A 17997-nucleotide genomic window follows, 5' to 3' on the forward strand; every position below is an offset into this window, starting at 1 on the left:
ACAGCTGGTAATTTTGAACTGCTGACCGTGAGGTTAGCAGTCCGATTCGTAACCACCACAATACAAGTGCTTCTTATATGCCAATAAGCAGGACCAATTTATACTGCTGTTATTCTCATTTACTCATCAACCAGTAAAGCCAGAGATGAACAAATTAAAGAATTCTACCAACTTCTTCAGTCTACAATTGATCAAACATGCAATCAAGATACATTGATAATTACTGTTGATTTGAATGTGAATCTTAGAAACAAGGAAGAGGATCAGTAGTTGGAAAATATGGTCTTGGTGAATAGAAATGATGCTGGAGGTCACATGATAACATTTTGTAAAACCAATGACTTGTTAACTGAAAATACCTTGTTAAAATACATAAAAGTTTTCTACACACATAAACCTCACCAGACAGAATGCACAGGAATCAAATTGACTACATCTTGGGAAAAGAAGTTGGAAAAATTCAATATTATCAGTCAAAACAAGGCCAGGGAAAAAGCTTCAAAGACCATCAGCTATTTATATGCAAGTTCAGGATGAAGCTGAAGAAAATTAAAACAAATTCAGAAAAGCCAAAATAAAACTTTAAATATATTTCTCCTGCATTTAGACACAGTCTCAAAAACAGATTTGATGCATTAGACACCAATGACTGAAGGCCAGAAAAAAGTTGCATAATGGCAAGAGCATCATACAGGAGGAAAGGAAGAGGTCATTAAAAAGACAGTTTCACTGTCTTTTCACACTCTTTCAGAGTGTCAGAAGAGACCCTGAAGTTTGTTTTTGAGCATTGTGTTGTTAAGTGCCATTGAGTCTGTTCCATCTCAAAGAGACCCTGTATAAGGTTTCCAAGGAACAGTTGGTGGATTTGAACTGCTGACCTTGTGGTTCACAGTCCATAGCTGATCCAACAGTGCCACATCAGAAGTGGGTGAAAGATATGGGAGCTAAAATACCTAAATAGAAAAATTTAAAGGACAGCTTGAGAAGAAAAAGTCAAACATTATAATGAAATGAGTAAAGCCCTTCAGTTAGAAAACAAAAAGAGATAAACATGATAAGCATTTCTCAAATTAAATTGAAAGAACTGAAACAAAAATTCAAACCTCAACCTTTAATGCTGATTAGTTCTATAGATAAAAAAATTGAATGATGCAGAAAGCATCAAAAGAAGATGGAGGGAATACAAAGAGTCACTGTACCATTAAGAAATGGTTGATGTTTAACCATTTCAATAGGTAGCATATTATCAAGAATCAACGGTATTGAAGAGAAAATTCCAAGTTGCACTGAAGGCATTAGTGTAAATCAAAATAGGTACTGATGGAATGAAAATTGAAATCTTTTAACAAACTAATGCAACATTAGCGGCACTCACTCATCTATGGCAAGAAATTTGGAAGACAGTTACCTTGCTAACTGGTTGGAACAGGTTTATATTTGTACCCATACCAGAGAAGTAACCCAATGAAATGCAGAAATAATCTAAAAATATTATTAATATCAAATAATAGTAAAATTTTGTTGAATATGATTTTAAAATCATATAAGGAACTGCCAGAAATTGAAACTGGATTCAGAAGAGGATGTGGAACTAGATACCATTGCTGACATCAGGTCTTGGCTGAAAGCAAAGAATACCAGAAAGATGTTTACTTGTACTTCATTGGCAATGCAAAGGATTCTGATTGCATAGGTCATAACAAACTATGGATAATGAGAAGAATATCTATTTTAGAACACTTAATTGTGCTCATGAGCAATTTGCACATAGATCAAGGGGCAGTCGTTAGAACAGAACAAAGTGATACTGGATGGTTTAAAATGAGGAAAAATGTGCACCAGTGTTGTATCTTTTCACCAAGTTTATTCTATGTGTATGCTGAGCATATAACCTGAGAAGCTGGATTATATGAATAAGAATGTAGTATCTAGATTGGAGGAAGGCTCATCAACAACCTGTGATCTGCAGATAATACAACCTAGCTTACTGAAACCAGAGTACTTCCGATACTTATTGATGAAAATCAAAGAAGACAGCCTTCAATATGGATTGCACCTCAACATAAATAAAACAAAAATCCTTACCACTGAACCAATAAATAATATCATGATAAATGGAGAAAAGATTGAAATTGTGAAAGACTTCATTTCACTTAGATCCATAATCAACACTCAAGAAGCAGCACTCAAGAAATCAACTGACGCATTTCATTAGGCCAATCTGACGCAGAAGGACTCTAACATGTTAAAAAAGTTTGATTACTAAGGTATGCCTTTCCCAAGCCATGATGTTTTCAACCGCCTGAAATGCATGTGTAAATTGGGCAATGAATAAGGAGAACCCTGGAGGAATCAGTGCCTTTGAATTGTGGTGATAGGGAAGAACATTAAAAGGACCTTGGACTGCTAGAACAAACAAATCTGTGTTGAAAGAAATGCAACCAGACTGCCCTTTAAAAGCCAGGATGGTGAGACTTCACTCTCATACTTCAGACATCTTATTAGGAGGGATCTGTACCTGGAGAAGGATATAGTGCTTCTTAAATTTGAGGATCAGAAAATAAGAGGAAGACCTCTTAATGGGTTCACACAGTGGCAGCAGCAATGGGCTCAAATGTTACAACAATTGTGAAGATGGCGCCGAACATGACATTGTTTCATTTTGTTATGCTTAGAGTCGATATTAGACGGAACAGACTCCATAGCACCTAACAAGTTTCCTGAAATGTGATGAAATAAATTTCTGCTAATTAATGCCACCCAATCTATTAATGTATTAGTTATGAGTCGGGTTGCCAACCTCAAGGTCAGCAATTCGAAACTACCAGCGGTTCCGTCGGAGAAAGATGAGGCGTTCTGCTCCAGTAAAGAATTATAACCTCAGAAACCCTGTGCAGGGTCACTATGAGTCGGAACCAACTCCATGGCACTTAACAACAACAACTGTTGTTATACTTAGGGACTAAGACGTTTCTAATCACTGTGATATTTTTATGAGTATGTTGTTAAGTGCCTTAGAGTCAGTTCAATTCTCCATTATGGTGAATTTTATGAGTATGTTGTTGTTGTTAAGTACTGTTGAGTCAGTTTCAACAGTACTTAACAACAACAACATACTCATAAAACTTGTAGCGTTTCCAAGGAGTGACTGGTGAGTCTGAACTGTTGTTCTTGCGGTTGAAACTGACCTTAAGGTAAAATGATTGTCCTACAGTGTCATGCCATACAAAATTGAATCATTTTAGAATGGCTTTTTCAAAATTTGAACATTGTTATTGTTGTTATCATTAGATGCCATTGACTCCATGTACTGAAGAACAATATTTGGACAGTTGTTGTTGTTGTTGTTCAGTGCTGTCAAGTCAATTCTGACCCATAGCGACCTTGTATAGGGTTTCCAAGGAGCAGCTGGTGAGCTTGAACCACCGATCTTAAAGTTCAAATGACTTTGCAGTCTGACGCATTAGCCCACAGTGCCACACCAGGGCTCCACTTGGACAGTAGTCTTTTCAAATCTCTCTCAAGCCCTTGTTGTTTTTAAGTGACATCAATATTTTTTTGATTCATAAATGACCCTGAATAGGGTTGATGAGGCTGTAAATCTTTGTGGGAGCAGAAACTTCATCTTTCTCCCTCTGAGCAACTGGTGGACTCAAGTTACTGACTGCATGGTCCAAAGTCCAGTGCTACTCCTACAGAGACATCGAGCTCCCTTCTCAAGCTTTACATTACAATAATACATATTATCTTTCAATAAATGTGCTGTTATTAAAATGCTGGTTTTAACTTTTAAGATAAAATTATTTCTCATTGGATAAAGTCAGGGACAAAATAATAAATTTTATTGAAATGTTGAAAAATAGAGGAAAGAAAAGAAAAAGCAACAACACAATTTTTGTAAATAAGAGATGTCTTAATACTACAAAAGAAGGGACACAAAGTCAAACTTTAGCACTATCTCAACTTAGCACCAGTTAGTAACCTCATCAAATGACTATATAAGACATAAAGATATTTTCTCTTCTTCTTTCCATAAATTCAGAGTAAATCTTGGATCCATTCCTCTTTATCTGGGGAGATTCTAGTTTCAACATTTTTTTTTGTTTTTATTTTCATAAGGAGATAGTCTTTAAGATATGTTACGTGTAATACCTTGCATATGTAATAACATATTTTCTTCTATTAATTTCTAACAAATTCCAGAAAATTATCTAATATCCTGAAATGCAGCCATATTAATCCTTGGAATAATATGCTTTTTATTGTTGTTGTAGTTGAGAAGTGCCGTGGAGTTGGTTCCAACCCACAGCAACCCTGCATAGGGTTTCTGAGGAGCAGCTGGTTGAGCTTGAACTGCTGACTATGAGTATCAAACTGATTTTGCAGTCTAACGTATTAACCCACAAAAATACATTTTAATTACATGAAAGCATATCTTTATTTCTCTAGGTTCCTTTTTTGTAAGAATAATTCAGGGTCCACAGATTTGAAATCTTCGTCGTTGTTGTTGTTAGGTCTGTCTAGTTGGTTCTGACTTATAGCAGCACTAATGTATAACCAAACAAAACACTGCTCAATACTGAGCCAACTTCAGAATCACTTCGTCTTTGAGAACATTCTTGCAACTGTGGTCTCAGTTCATCTTTTTTTTTTTTCAGTATTTTCTTTTGCATTGATTCTCTACTTTACCAAGTGCAGTCCATTTCCAGAAACTGATCCCTCCTGACAACATGCCTGAAGTTTATGAGATAAAGTCTCTCCATCCTTCCTTCTAAAGAGCTTTCTGATTATACTCCTTTCAAGACAGATTTAATCATTGTTCTGTCAGTCCATGGCATATTCAATATTCTTTTTCAATACCATAATTCAAAGGAATCCATTCGTTTCTAGCATTCCTTATTCATTATCCAGATTTTGCATACTATGGCTTGGGTCAGGGGCACCTTAGTTTTCAAAGTGATATCTATGTTTTTTAATATTCTAAAGAGGTCTTTTACAATATATGCCCAATGCTATGCATAGTTTGATTTCTTGCCTGTAGCTTCCATGGATTTTTATTATGGATATAAATACGATGACATCCTTGAAAATGTCAATATTTTTCCATTTTATCATAATGCTGCTTGGTGATCCATTTAGGAAGATTTTTGTTTTATGTTGAAGTAAAATCTACTGACATATATAATCTACTGAAGGTTGTAGTGTTCGATCATCCTCAAAAATGCTTCATGCTCTCTTTGCTTTCAGTAAGTCAGGTTGTGTCATCTGCATATTGAAGTTTATTAATTATCCTTCTTCCAATCCTGATGCCATATTCTTTTTCATATAATCCAACTCCTTGGGTTATTTGTTCGGCATATCGATTGAATAAATATGATGAGAGAATACAACCTAGGTGCATACATTTCCTAATTTTAAACCACACAGTAATCCCTTGTTCTGTTTGAATACCTGCCTTGTGGTTCATACACATGTTCTATATAGGCATATAAGTGTTATAGAATTCTCATTTTTTGCAATGTTATCCATAACATTAAATGAAAGCTTAGTCTGACAGTATTTTCTCTGTGATCTAAAATTATCATAATCAATACATCTCAGCAATCAGTGCATCATGAGATGTCTTTTGTTATTTTACATACTAGCTTTGTATTTTCAAGTGTTTCTCGTATCAGGACGAATGACAATTGTAATAACTGTATATGTAGAAGAGGTGTAACTAAAAGGGGAGAGCTGTTAATCTGTCATTTCAAGAACAGAGGAACCTAGACCCATCAAGAAGGAAAAACATAAGAGGAGCAAGGGATCTTAAGCAGAAAAGCAGCCCAAAAAGAGATGGTGGCAGAGGCAAAGGCATAGAAAATAGAGCAGCAGAGGACTATAGGCCTGTGGACTGAGAAAGGCAGTGTGCCTGTGGGCAGGAGACTGGCTTACAAAATGAGCCCTTTGGAATTATAAACAGGTAGATATTTTCAATGTGGTTTGTATAATCAAAAATTAAAAACAAAAAAAACATAATAGAGGTAACTATTAGTTGATGGTGCATGGAGGGGATTGTAATCATTGCAATGACGCATTAAATTTAAAACTGATTATCTGTCCTGTAAACCTTCATTCAATTCACAATGAAAGTTATATATTTAAAAATATATATATAGTCAAAGACAACAGCTAAGCCTTGGTTTGATTTATATAGGCAAATATGCAATGCATTTCTACTTGAGGTTGTTCTTGATTGTATTTACATTCTTGAGGTCCACTCACATATCCTACATAATCTGTTTTAAACTTGTGCTGAATTTTTAGTGCAGAGGTGTGCTCCTTTGCAAATTCTTGCTATCAATAATTGCTAGACTTGATATTCTGTAAGAATAGGTGAGTATGAGCACAATTTAACTGCTACACATATTACTTAATATTGAACAAATATGTAATTTCAAAGGCCTATGTTAACAAGTAAAATATGCAAGAATAAAATAATTCTAAAAACATCTTGCATGATACTAACATACTGTTAATTATACCAATATTACTTAAAATGTATTATCTCCTAGAATATATGCAGCTTATAGTAATACAAAAGCTTCAAGTAGTTTCCTGAGTTAAAAAAAGTGAGTTTTGACTCCTGATATTTTCTAGAATTATTGACACAGTGAAAGCCTCAATGGGCTCAAACATAACAATAATTGGGAGGATGGCACATGGCCAGATAGTGTTTCCTTCCATTTTGCATAGGGTTGCTGTGAGTTAGATTCAACTCATAAATATCTAACAACAACAATTATTTCTTATAATTTGTTTTCTAGATTACAAATTACATCTTATTAATGATGCTCAAAAATTATCAAAGAAATTTCACAGCACAATAATATTTTGAATTGGAATAATTTAATGCTAAGGTTTTATCTTCTCTAGAGAACACCTTCAGCATTTCTCAAGCTGAGGGAACTAAAGAAAAAATTGAAACCTCAGCTTGTGGTATTGAAGGATTCTATGTGCAAAGTACTGAATGACGCAGAATGCTTCCAAAGAAGATGGAAGGGCTCCTGGCCCAGTGCCCTCCCGGGCTGTAGAGCGGGTCTTGGCCTGCTCTGCTCTATCCTTCTCCATCCTGCTTTCTATAAACACCCTCTACTAGGGGAGACTTTCAGACTTTGAGCCAAGACCGTACCCAACTTGAAGGAACTTTGAATTGCCCTCCATTATGTGACAGAGGAAAATGAGCTGTGGTGGCGCTGGAGAGAAAGCACTGGTTTCTTAAAACCCACCAACTGCTCATGGGAATAAGATGAGGCTATTAACCTCCATAAAGATTTACAGTCTCAGAAACCCTGTATAGGGTAGCTATGAGTGGTAATCGACTCAATGGTAGTGGTTGTTTGGTGTGTGTGTTGGTATCTGACAGAGAGGAGACAACAGAACCTCGATTAGGGTATTACCACTGGTTCTAGTGCAAAGTATTTGCATCTGGGATATATCTTGAAGTCACAAGCAGCAAGATTTACAGATGAGTTTGTATGAAGTTTGAAAGTGAGGAAAGTAAAAGAAAACTTCAAGGTTGTCCTAAACCATTGAAAAGATGAGGTTATCTCTTACTGAGATTCATTTAGATGTGGTAGACAGTAAGTAGAGCAGTGTACAATCTTGGGCGTGGAATTGTGGGCGTGAATCAGATTGTAGTGAGTTTGATAGCAGAGAAGAGAAATTTAAGACAGCATTTATAGTAAATATATTTAGGAGTTTTATTGTCAATAGAAGGTAGACAAATTGCCAGTGAGATGGAAGGTGTGTCAGGATGAGATGGAAGAGACAGTTTGTTTGTAAGATGAGAGAAATGGTACATTTGTTTGCCAATAGGAAAAATCCAGTAAGGACAGAAAACTAATGATAAAAGAGAGAAAAAGGGAGAATTACTGGAGTGATACTCTAGAGCAAGTAAGAGGGGATGAATATAGCCTTTGTTACAGTGGTGGAAGTTGTATGAGTACCAGTGCTGTCGAGCCATTTTTGAGTCATGGCGACCCTGTATAGGGTTGTCTAGAAGTGACTGGTGGGTTTAAACTGCTAACTGTGTGGTTCAAACCGATCTTACGGACCAGTATATAATCCTGCAGCACCACATCAGGACTCCTCCAATGTGGGTTGCTGTTGTTAAGTGCCATCAAGTTGATTCTAACCCATAACGACCCTGTGTCGAATTTCTGAGGAGCAGCTGGTGAGCTTGAACCACTGACATTGCATTTAAAACAGTTTTGCAGTCTGGTGCACTAACCCACAGCAGGATGCACCAATGTAGGTAGATGGCAGCATATGTATAAGATGGTGGGAGATTGTCAAAGTTCTCTATTGGTTATTGCTATTTTCTCAGTGAAAGAATCAAGATAATCAATTAGGAGCAAGGACGTGGGAGAAAATGTTGGGGGTTTGAAAAGAGACAAATTAGGAAGTACTCTTAAAGAATGGCTGAGTACTGGACTAAGGAAATATAGTTGTAAATTTAAAGAAAATTGTTGTTGTTAAGTGGTGTTGAGTCAATTCCAACCCATAGCTATCCTGTATAGGGTTTCCAAGGAGCAGCATGAACTATCGACCTTGAAGTTCAAACAACATTGCAGTCTGACGCATTAGTCCACGGCACCATACCAGGACTCCTAAAGAGAATTGAATTCATTTTATTATCCTGTCTCTAGACTTTTTAGAGTGATGATTCTGACATTTGGGATGATATAGCATTGATAAAAGCCTATGATAAAGCTGTGGCTTCACTAAAGTATGTCACTCTAAAACATGTGCATTTCTATACAACATTAATAGCATGTTCTGAAGAACGGTGACATTTGTGAAGCTTCAGGCAAGCCAGAAGATGATACACCTAAAAGAAAAACTACTAAGAAGAAAAAGAGTCAATAAAGAATACCACGACTCCATCAAAACAGTGGAAAGTTGGTGATAAATGTTCTGCCATTTGATCAGAAGATGACTGCATTTACCCAGTGACCATTGCTTTACTTGATTTCAAGAGAGAAACTTGTATTGTGGTTTACACTGGATACAGAAATAGAGAGGAGCAAAATCTGTGTGATCTCTTTTTACCAGCCTTTGGAGCAGTTAATAATGTAGAGCAGAATACTCAGGAGAATGCGCAAGAGAATGAAAATGAAAGCCAAATTTCAACATATGAAAGTGAGAACTCCTACAGGTCTCCTGGAAATAAACCAAATAGCATCAAGTCTAAAGCTACTCCATGGAATTCTTTTCTACCTCCACCATATCCAGTGCCTGGAGGGACCTGGAAAGTCAGGCCTAAAATCCAATGGCCCACCACCACCCTCCTTCCTATAGTGTTGGCTGCCTCCATTTCCTTCTGGACCACCTTTGTTTTTCATTCAAAGGGAAGGAGCTCCTATCTGAAAGGATTTAATTACACCTTGAATAGGGGAATAACGACTTGCTCGCCCAGATAGTTGTAGTTGGATGGTAGCCTCTCATCCAGTGGACTGGAATTTTAACCACAGAATTTTAAAACCAACAATAGGCTCTATAAAAAAAAAATTGAAAGATAATAACCCCCCCTCCCCCATGTGTCCAGATTCTCTGGAAGTGTGTTAAATTCTTGATATATGAGTGGTTATCATAGTGGCTACTAAATATGGGTTTCAAAACAAAAAAGAAGGAAAATATTCCCATTTCAATAAAGGAGGAATACCGAAGATGAAGCAGCAAGTTATATGACACCATCAAAGAGAGAATGGGACAAGTCCAGACTGTGGAGTGTGAAGTAGAAAAGAACTGCCCTTAGCAGTAAATCAGTGTCATGAAAGAAGAACAAAAAGATGTACTGATGCTTAACTAGCCTAGATTAAGATAGATTTCAGAGACATCACAGTCAAATATTGTGTAGTAACCTTGATTGAACTGATTATCCTGGTTTGAAAAGCTATAAAAGACATGAGGGGAAGGGGAAAAAGGCATTGAGGAAATTTTAATATGGACTGGATTTTAAAAGGCATTAGATAATAACTGCTAATTTTATGAACTCTGTTAAGGGTGTTTATTGGAAAAGGTCTTTATATTTGTGTGCTCAAGTATTTAAGAGTGAAGTCTTATGTTTCTAATTTTTTTTAAAAAAATGTTTTATTGTGAATTATGTATAGTTTACATGGGAGAATATTAGTTTTACATTCATCCTGTCATATATCATTTCATTGCCATGGTTACAACCCACACCATGCATCATCAACCAATCAAAGGGTATACCCTACAAGCCTGCCCCTGGTAGTCAGCACACAGTCCCTCTCCCTCTCTGGGTCTAAAGTCCCCAACTGCTTCATCTCTCCACATCATCGTCTCTGCCTCCATCTCTGGTGTCACTGCATCTCTGGGTAGGGTCCTGTTCTCCGCTCTTCTCCTTTGATGGTCCCAGGGACCTCTGCTCCTAGACTGAAAAGTTAAGCACTCCCCTCCTTGCTACAAAATGTCTACCTTTGCATTTCCAACTCTCACAATCAGTCCTGATTATTCACTATCATATCATGAGACATCCTCATTTCCTTTCATCAGCCCTGCCTAGGCAGATTGGATACTAATCAGTGGAGATTCTACCTTCCTCCACTCCCTTTGGATCGAGGTTCCCTCTTGAAAGCTTGTAAGCCAGTCACTTACTGCCTTTGTATCCCCCCCACTTTGGGCAGCCAATGTCCAAGTTGCCCATCCCATCTACTCTGTGTATGGAGGGGTGGGAATGATCTTTGCTGTGACTATTTGTTCCCTCTTTGGAGCTACTCTATCCATAGGTGTATGTCAAGTTCATCAAATTGTATCAGAAAACTTTTTTTCCCCCTCTTCTTTCTTTTTCTAGTTCAGCTCTGATCATCCAGTCATTGAAGCCAGGTCAAGTGGGTATTATCTGCAAGTGTGGGTGTTCTTGTGCATATGCCCTCTCTTCTTATCAGCTGGACACTTCACTCTCCACTCTAGTCCTCTGTGGCTATGTCACTGACTCTGGACACAAGAGTCCCCAGGTCTTGCCACAATGCTGGCCAACCAGGTCTCCACCCGGGTTCACAGGAGTCTGTTGAACATTGTAGAGCTTAGCCTGCAGCTTCATTGCTGTTTTTCCCTCATTTCCCCTTATCATTAATGAACGTGGTAACCAAACAGAGGGTGTATTCCCATTGAGTCTTAGTCTTAGAAGGGGGTTTGATCTAAGGGGACCCAATTTGGTCCTGGGTGAGCAACTTGCTTGTTCTTGTAGTAACAGTCGGTCTGCCTATATTGTTTTGTATTTTTCCTGTCAGTCTTTCTTTCAAAAAGTATCTTCTGTTCTTGCCACTCCAGGCTGGTCTGTCCATTCCTTCAAGTGGAAATTTCCCACCTCGGAAGATTCTGGATGCTATTCAGGATTCCACCTATAGTTTTATGTAATTCAGAGCTTCCACAGGAAGTCTCTTTCACTGGGCACTTTGTAGCCCCATTTTAAGTATCCCGATCAGTTATAGGCAGAAGACGGACTTACAAGCTTTTTATGGTGATATTGCTGGCTATTCCTTTCTCTCCCCCTTAAGTGTCTATTTTATAATGGTATGCAAAGGAAACCAAGATTCAAAAGACAGCCAAGCATCTTAACATTATTTCCCTCCTTTTCCACATTCCACACATGAATCCTGTATCCCAGATCCCTGTTGTTCTAAGGTTGTACATACATCACTCTTTACCTCTGTCCCACTTAGCCCATGCAAACCTGCCTAATTGTTTTCCCATCTGCTTTGTTCTTCCATTCTGCCCCCCACTTCTTGTATATTACCTCCCTCCCCAGCACACAAACTATCCTGTGTCTATTCCCTGCCCTGTGTCCCACCTTCCCCTCCCTCTCCTCACCCCAACCCCACATCCCAGCAACCAGCAAAGAGTTCTCCCCCTTTAATATGGGTTCTTCTTCTTAGTCTTTTACAGTAGTGGTCTTATGTAGTATATCTCCTTTTGTGACTGACTAATTTCACTCAACTTAATATCTTCAAGGTTCATCCATGTTATGTGGTGGCTTGCAGCTTACTTGTTATTCTCAGGGTAGCATAATATTCCATTGTGTGTATTACCACAGTGTGTAAGCTGTTGGCTTTGTATATATGTTCTTAATTATGTTGAGAAATTTCCCTTCAATTCCTACTTTGTTGAGTGTTTTTATCAGGAATGGATGTGGGAGTTTGTCAAATGCCTTTTCTGCATCAATTGACACGATCATGTGGTTCTTTTCTGTTTTCTTATTTATATGGTGGATAACATTGATCATTTTTCTAATGTTGAACCATCCTTGCATCCCTGATATGAATCCCACTTGATCATGATGTATTATCTTTTTTGATGTGTTGCTGGATTCTGTTGGCTAGGATTTGGTTGAGAATTTTTGCAACTATGTTCATGAGGAATATTGGTCTATAAATTTCTTTCTTAGTGACGTGCTTCCCTGGTTTTGGAATGAGGATAATGCTAGCTTCATAAAATGTAATAGGAAGTTTTCCATCTTTCTCTATCTTCTGAGATAATTTGAGTAGAATTGATGACAGTTCTTTCCTGCACATCTGGTAGAACTCACCAGTGGAGCCATCTGGGACTGGAATTTTTTTGGTTGGGAATCTTTTGATGACCTGATCAATTTCTTCTTTTGTAATGGGTCTGTTCAGGTTTTCTACTTCACTGTGTGTAAGTTTAAGTAGGTCGTGTTTATCTAAAAATATATCCATCTCTTCTAAGTTTTCAAATTTGATGGAGTACAATGCTTGATAGTATTCTGTTACTATCCTTTTGTTTCATTGTGACATCACCCATGTGGTTTGTAATGCGTGTTATTTGTTTCTTCTCCCTCTTTTCTTTTGTTAGTTTTGCCAATGGTCTGTCAATTTTGTTAATCCTTTCTGTTAAACCAGCTTCTTGTCTGTTAATTCTTTCTATATGTTTTTTTGTTTTCTATCTCATTTGTTTCTGCTTTAGTCTTTATTAATTCTTTTCTTTTGGTGGCTGTAGGTTCCCTCTATTGGTCTGTTTCTAATTGTTGTAGATGCTGTGTTAATGTGTTAATTTAGCCTCTTTCTTCTTTTTGGATGTGTACATTTATTAAAATAAATTGTCCTTTCAGCACCACTATCACCATATTCCAAAGATTTTGGTAAGTTGTGTTTTCACTCTCATTTGTTTCTAGGAACTTTTTGAATTCACGTTTAGTTTTTTCTACTACCCAGTCACTTTTTAACAGTGTGTTATTCAGTTTTGATGTATTTGACTTTGTTTCCTTGACCTTCCTATTGCTGATATGTAATCTGATAGCATGGTGGTCTAAGAAGATGCTCTGTAGTATTTTGATATTTGTAAATTTATGGAGGTTTGTTTTGTAGCCTAAGACATGGTCTATTCTGGAGAATGTTCCACTTGCGCTGGAAAAGAATGTGTATTGTGCAGTTGTTGGGTTGAATGCTCTGTACATATCTACGAGGTCCAGTTGGCTGATTGTGTTGTTTAGTTCTTCTGTGTTTGTCAAGTTTCTTTCTGGTTGTTCTCTCCATTTTTGAAAGCAGTGTATTAAAATCAATCACTATTATAGTAGATCCATCTATTCCTTTCTTCAAATCTATTAGAGTTTGCTTTATGTATATGGAGGTCTTTCATTGGTTGCATAGATATTTATTATGGTTATGTCATCTTGTTCAATTGTCCCTTTAATGATGAGATAATGTCTCTCTTTTTCTATTATGCTTGGTTTTGCCTTAAGGTTTATTTTATCAGAGATTAATACTGCCACTCCTGTTCATTTTAAATTGCCATTAGCTTGGTATATTTTTTCCCATCCTTTGACTTTTAATCTGCTTTTGTCTCTGTGCAGACAGCATATAGAAGGATCTTGTTTGCTTATCCATTCTGCCACCCTTCATCTCTTAACAGGTGCATTTAATCTGTTTACATTCAGTGTAATTATCAATCGGTATGGATTAATTGCTGCCATTATGTTTGTATTTTTGTGGTGTTGCTACTTTTTTTGTTCTGTGTGCCTTCCTTTGTTGAGTTCATGCTTCTTGTGTTCTTTCTTGTGAGTTTCTTCATAGTTTTAATGTTTCCATATTCTTCTTGGATTTTCATTTTTTGATACGTTGTCAAGTGTTAAGTCTCTTTGAGGTTATCTTATAGTCCATTAACTTATCTCTCCATTTAGTACAGTCTATTTTATCCTGTAATCTACCTGACCTTCTCACCATCTGGGTGTTTGTTCCTATATGTGTACCTTCTTTTATATTGTAATTGTTTTGATCATAGACTGACCTCCCAGATTCTCTGAGTTTGTTCTTAAAGTTTTGTTCTGTTCTTGACTCTTCCTTCTGTCAATTTAATTCTGGGAGATGCTGCCATGTGTGTCAATCTCTGGTAGTTGTCTGTTCTTGTTGGTTCTCAGTCCATAGAACTCCCTTTAGGACGTTTTGTAGCACAGGGTTGGCTTTGGCAATATCCCTCAGTCTCTGTTTATGCTGGAATGATTTGATTACACTATCATATTTGATTGATAGGTTTGCTGAATAAAGGAGTTTTGGTTGGCAGTTTTTTTTCTTTCAGGGTTTTATATATGTCTCCCCATTGCCTTCTTGCTTGCATGGTTTCTGCTGAGAGATCCAAGCTTAATCTGACTTGCTTGCCTTTGTATTTAACACTTTTCTTTTCCTTAGCTGCTTTCAGGAGAGTCTTCTTATCTTTGGTTTTGGAGAGCCCGATTATGATATGTCTTGGTGATTTTCCTTTGGGGTATGTCCTTACTGGAGCTTGTTGAGCTTCTTGAAAGTTTCTCTTTTCACTTTTCAGGATGTTAGAGAAATTTTCTTTCAGCAGTTCGTCAACTATTTCCTCTGTCAACTTATGTAATTCTTCTTGTTCTGGAATGCCGATAATTCTTAAGTTATTTGTCTTCATGTTGTCTAATATGAATCTTAGACCTTCTATATATTGTTTCATCCTTTTTTGTGTTTCTTCTTCTATCTTAGTGGCATTGAGAAATTTGTCTTCCAGATCACTGGTTTTGCCTACTGTCTCTTCTATTCTACTCCTTTGCCCTTTCAGAGTATTATCTGACATTCTATTATTGATTATTTTGACCTCTTTCTGTAGGTTTTGAATGGTTTCAATGCTGTATCTATCATATTTGATTGTTCCTGTAGCACTTTCCTGACTTTTTCTTCATTTTCTCAACTCCATTATAAAGTGTTTTAAAACATTTTATAATTATTTTTCTGAATTCCTTCTCAGGCATTTCTAAGGCCTACCCTCCTTCCAGAATGTATTCCAGGTCTACCTCTATGTCATTTGTCTCAGAGATTTTATCTTGTTTCTGGATATTTGCTGATATGGTCATCTGCTTTTGCTTCTTGGACATATTTTGTGTTTATCTGTGGCCTTAATATTTAATTAAGTTGTGTTTTGATATTTTTTATGTTTTCTGATTGCTTCCAGGTAGATGTGATCAGGATATGGGCTTCCCTTTTCTTTCTTTTTATTGTTTAACTCAGAGTAATTTTCACAGGTGTTATCTGTCTCCCTGATACATGGCAGTTGGTATTGGTTCTTGTCTGGGTTTTGGTGTTTTATAGAGTATGATTGTAGCTTGACTATATGGCAGCAGTTGCTGACTCTTCTTGGGTAATATAGGAAGAGAAAGAGTCCCCCAAAAGTAGAAGAGAGAGCATAAAACAGCAAACAGCACCAGAAAAATAGAACAACAAGAAAAAAAAAATAAACCCCCCAAAACACAAAACAAAACTAGACTGAATACTGCAGTCTACAGTCACAGAAAAGGGAGATGAGGGATAGAAAAAAAAAAAAAAAAAACTAATATGAGTATGACTTTAATGTCCTCTCTTCAGCTTCTTGCTTTCCAAGGTGCCTGAGAGATTTCTCTGTTGGTTATTATGCTGTACCTCAGGCTTTAATTTAATTTTCAGCCTGTTTTTGTTTTTAAGCTTTCTTTCCCTCTCTATAGCCCGGTCCTGGTTTTTACTGGATTAAAAAACAACAACAACAACAAAACTTTCAGGGCCTGCTCATGGGCTGAGTATCTGTGTGCATTTGTGGCAGAAGAACCCACCAGTGGTGAGGGTGGGGGGTGTCCACTCACTCAAGCTCTCCCTCTAATCACCAGAATGGAGGTGTGCAAACAGTGGGGGTGGTGGGGGTGGGGCTAATGACGAGATACCAAAAAAAAAAAAGGAAATCTTTTGCTCTGAGGTTCCCTTGGCATTTTTCCATGGTGTTTCTCCTCCCTCTGCTTGATCTTGCCATTTGGTCTAGCCCAAGATATCTGCTCCACTCCTCTGAGCCCAGCAGATTCAAAAGTACTCGATTTCTTACTTTAGCTTCAAGTTACACTAGCTATAAGCCTTCAAACTTTAAAAATATTCCTATCTCTGTGGTCCAAGTTTTGTAGCTCTGCCCTGGATCTGATTTGCCTGGTATTCTGTGGTATGGCTGACAATGTACTTCACTGTACCTCTACCCTAACTTCCATCAAGTCCTGCCTCCTCCATCTAATATATGTTTAAATGGTTTGGCAAACTCTGTGTAAAGCACATATGGCAAAATGTTAATTACTGAATCTAGGTGTCAAGTATATAGACATTCATTTTACCATTATTTCTACTTTCTGTATGTTTTAAAAGTACATAATAAAAAAGTTTTTTTTTTTTTTTTTTAAAAAAGCTAAAAAGAATACACAGAGTCTCTTTAAAAAAAAAAAAAAAAAAAAAGGTTAAAGGTCAATGTTCAGTCATTTCGAGAGGTAGCATATGATCTAGAGCCAATGATGCTGAAGGCAGAAATCTAAGGTGCATTGAGGTCATTGGCGAAGAACAAAGGACCAGGAACTGATGGAATACAAATTGAAATCTTTCAACAAACTGATATAGCACTTGAGTCACTCACTTATCTATGTCAAGAAATTTGAAAGTTAACTATGTGGCCAACTAACTGGAAGAGATCAATATTTGTGCCCATTCCAAAGAGAGGTGACCAAATGGATTGCAGAAATCATCAGATCATATCATTGACATCCTTTGTGACTGAAGTTTTATTAAGGATAATACAGAAACGGCTGCAACCATACATTGACAGAGAACTTCCAGAGGTTCGAGCCAGTTTCAGAAGAGGCCATGGAATGAGAGATATCAATGCTGATGTCAGATGCATCTTAGCTGAAAGCAGAGAATACCAGAAAGATGTTTACTTGTTCTTTATTCACTATGCAAAGGCTTTCGATTGTATGGATTATGAAAAGCTATGAACAATATTACAAAGTATGAGTATTTCAGAACAATTAATTGTGCTCATGAGGAACCTGTACATAGACCAAAAGACTGTTGTTCAAACAGAATAAGGAAACACTGAATGGTTTTAAATTAGGAAAGGTGTGCATCAGGGTTGTATTCTTTCACCATACTTATTCAATCAGTATGCTGAACAAATAATCCTAGAAACTGGGTTATATGAAGAAAAATGTGGCATCAGGGATGGATGTAGGCTCATTAACAACCTGTGATATACTGATGATACAACCTTGCTTGCTGAAAGCCAAAAGAACTTAAAATACTTATTGATGAAGATCAAAGAACACAGCCAGACTTCCGTATGGGTTGCACCATAATGTAAAGAAAATTAAAATCCTCACCACTGGACTAATAAATAATATCTATATAAATGGAGAAAAGCTTGAAGTTGTCAATGAATTAATTTACTTGGATCAACCATCAACACTCATTGAAGCAGCAGTTAAGAAATCAAATGATGTATTGCATTGGGAAAATCTGTTGCACAAGACCTCCTTAATGTATTGAAAAGCCAAGATGTCAGTTTAAGGACTAAGCGGTATATGACCCAAACAGTGATATTTTTAATATCCTCATATACATGCCAAAGTTGGACAGTGAATAAGGAAGACAGTGGTAGAACTGATTCATTTGAGTTATGGTGTTAGAG

The 17997-nt window shown here is 37.0% G+C and overlaps 1 pseudogene; it reads left to right on the forward strand.

Moving 5' to 3' along the window:
- The first annotated feature begins 7009 nt into the window (after positions 1-7009).
- On the forward strand, positions 7010-9647 carry LOC102823609 (annotated as a pseudogene).
- The last annotated feature ends 8350 nt before the right edge of the window (positions 9648-17997 follow it).

Source organism: Chrysochloris asiatica, unplaced genomic scaffold, assembly GCF_000296735.1.
Source record: "Chrysochloris asiatica unplaced genomic scaffold, ChrAsi1.0 scaffold00120, whole genome shotgun sequence".
Classification (NCBI taxonomy): Eukaryota; Metazoa; Chordata; class Mammalia; order Afrosoricida; family Chrysochloridae; genus Chrysochloris; species Chrysochloris asiatica.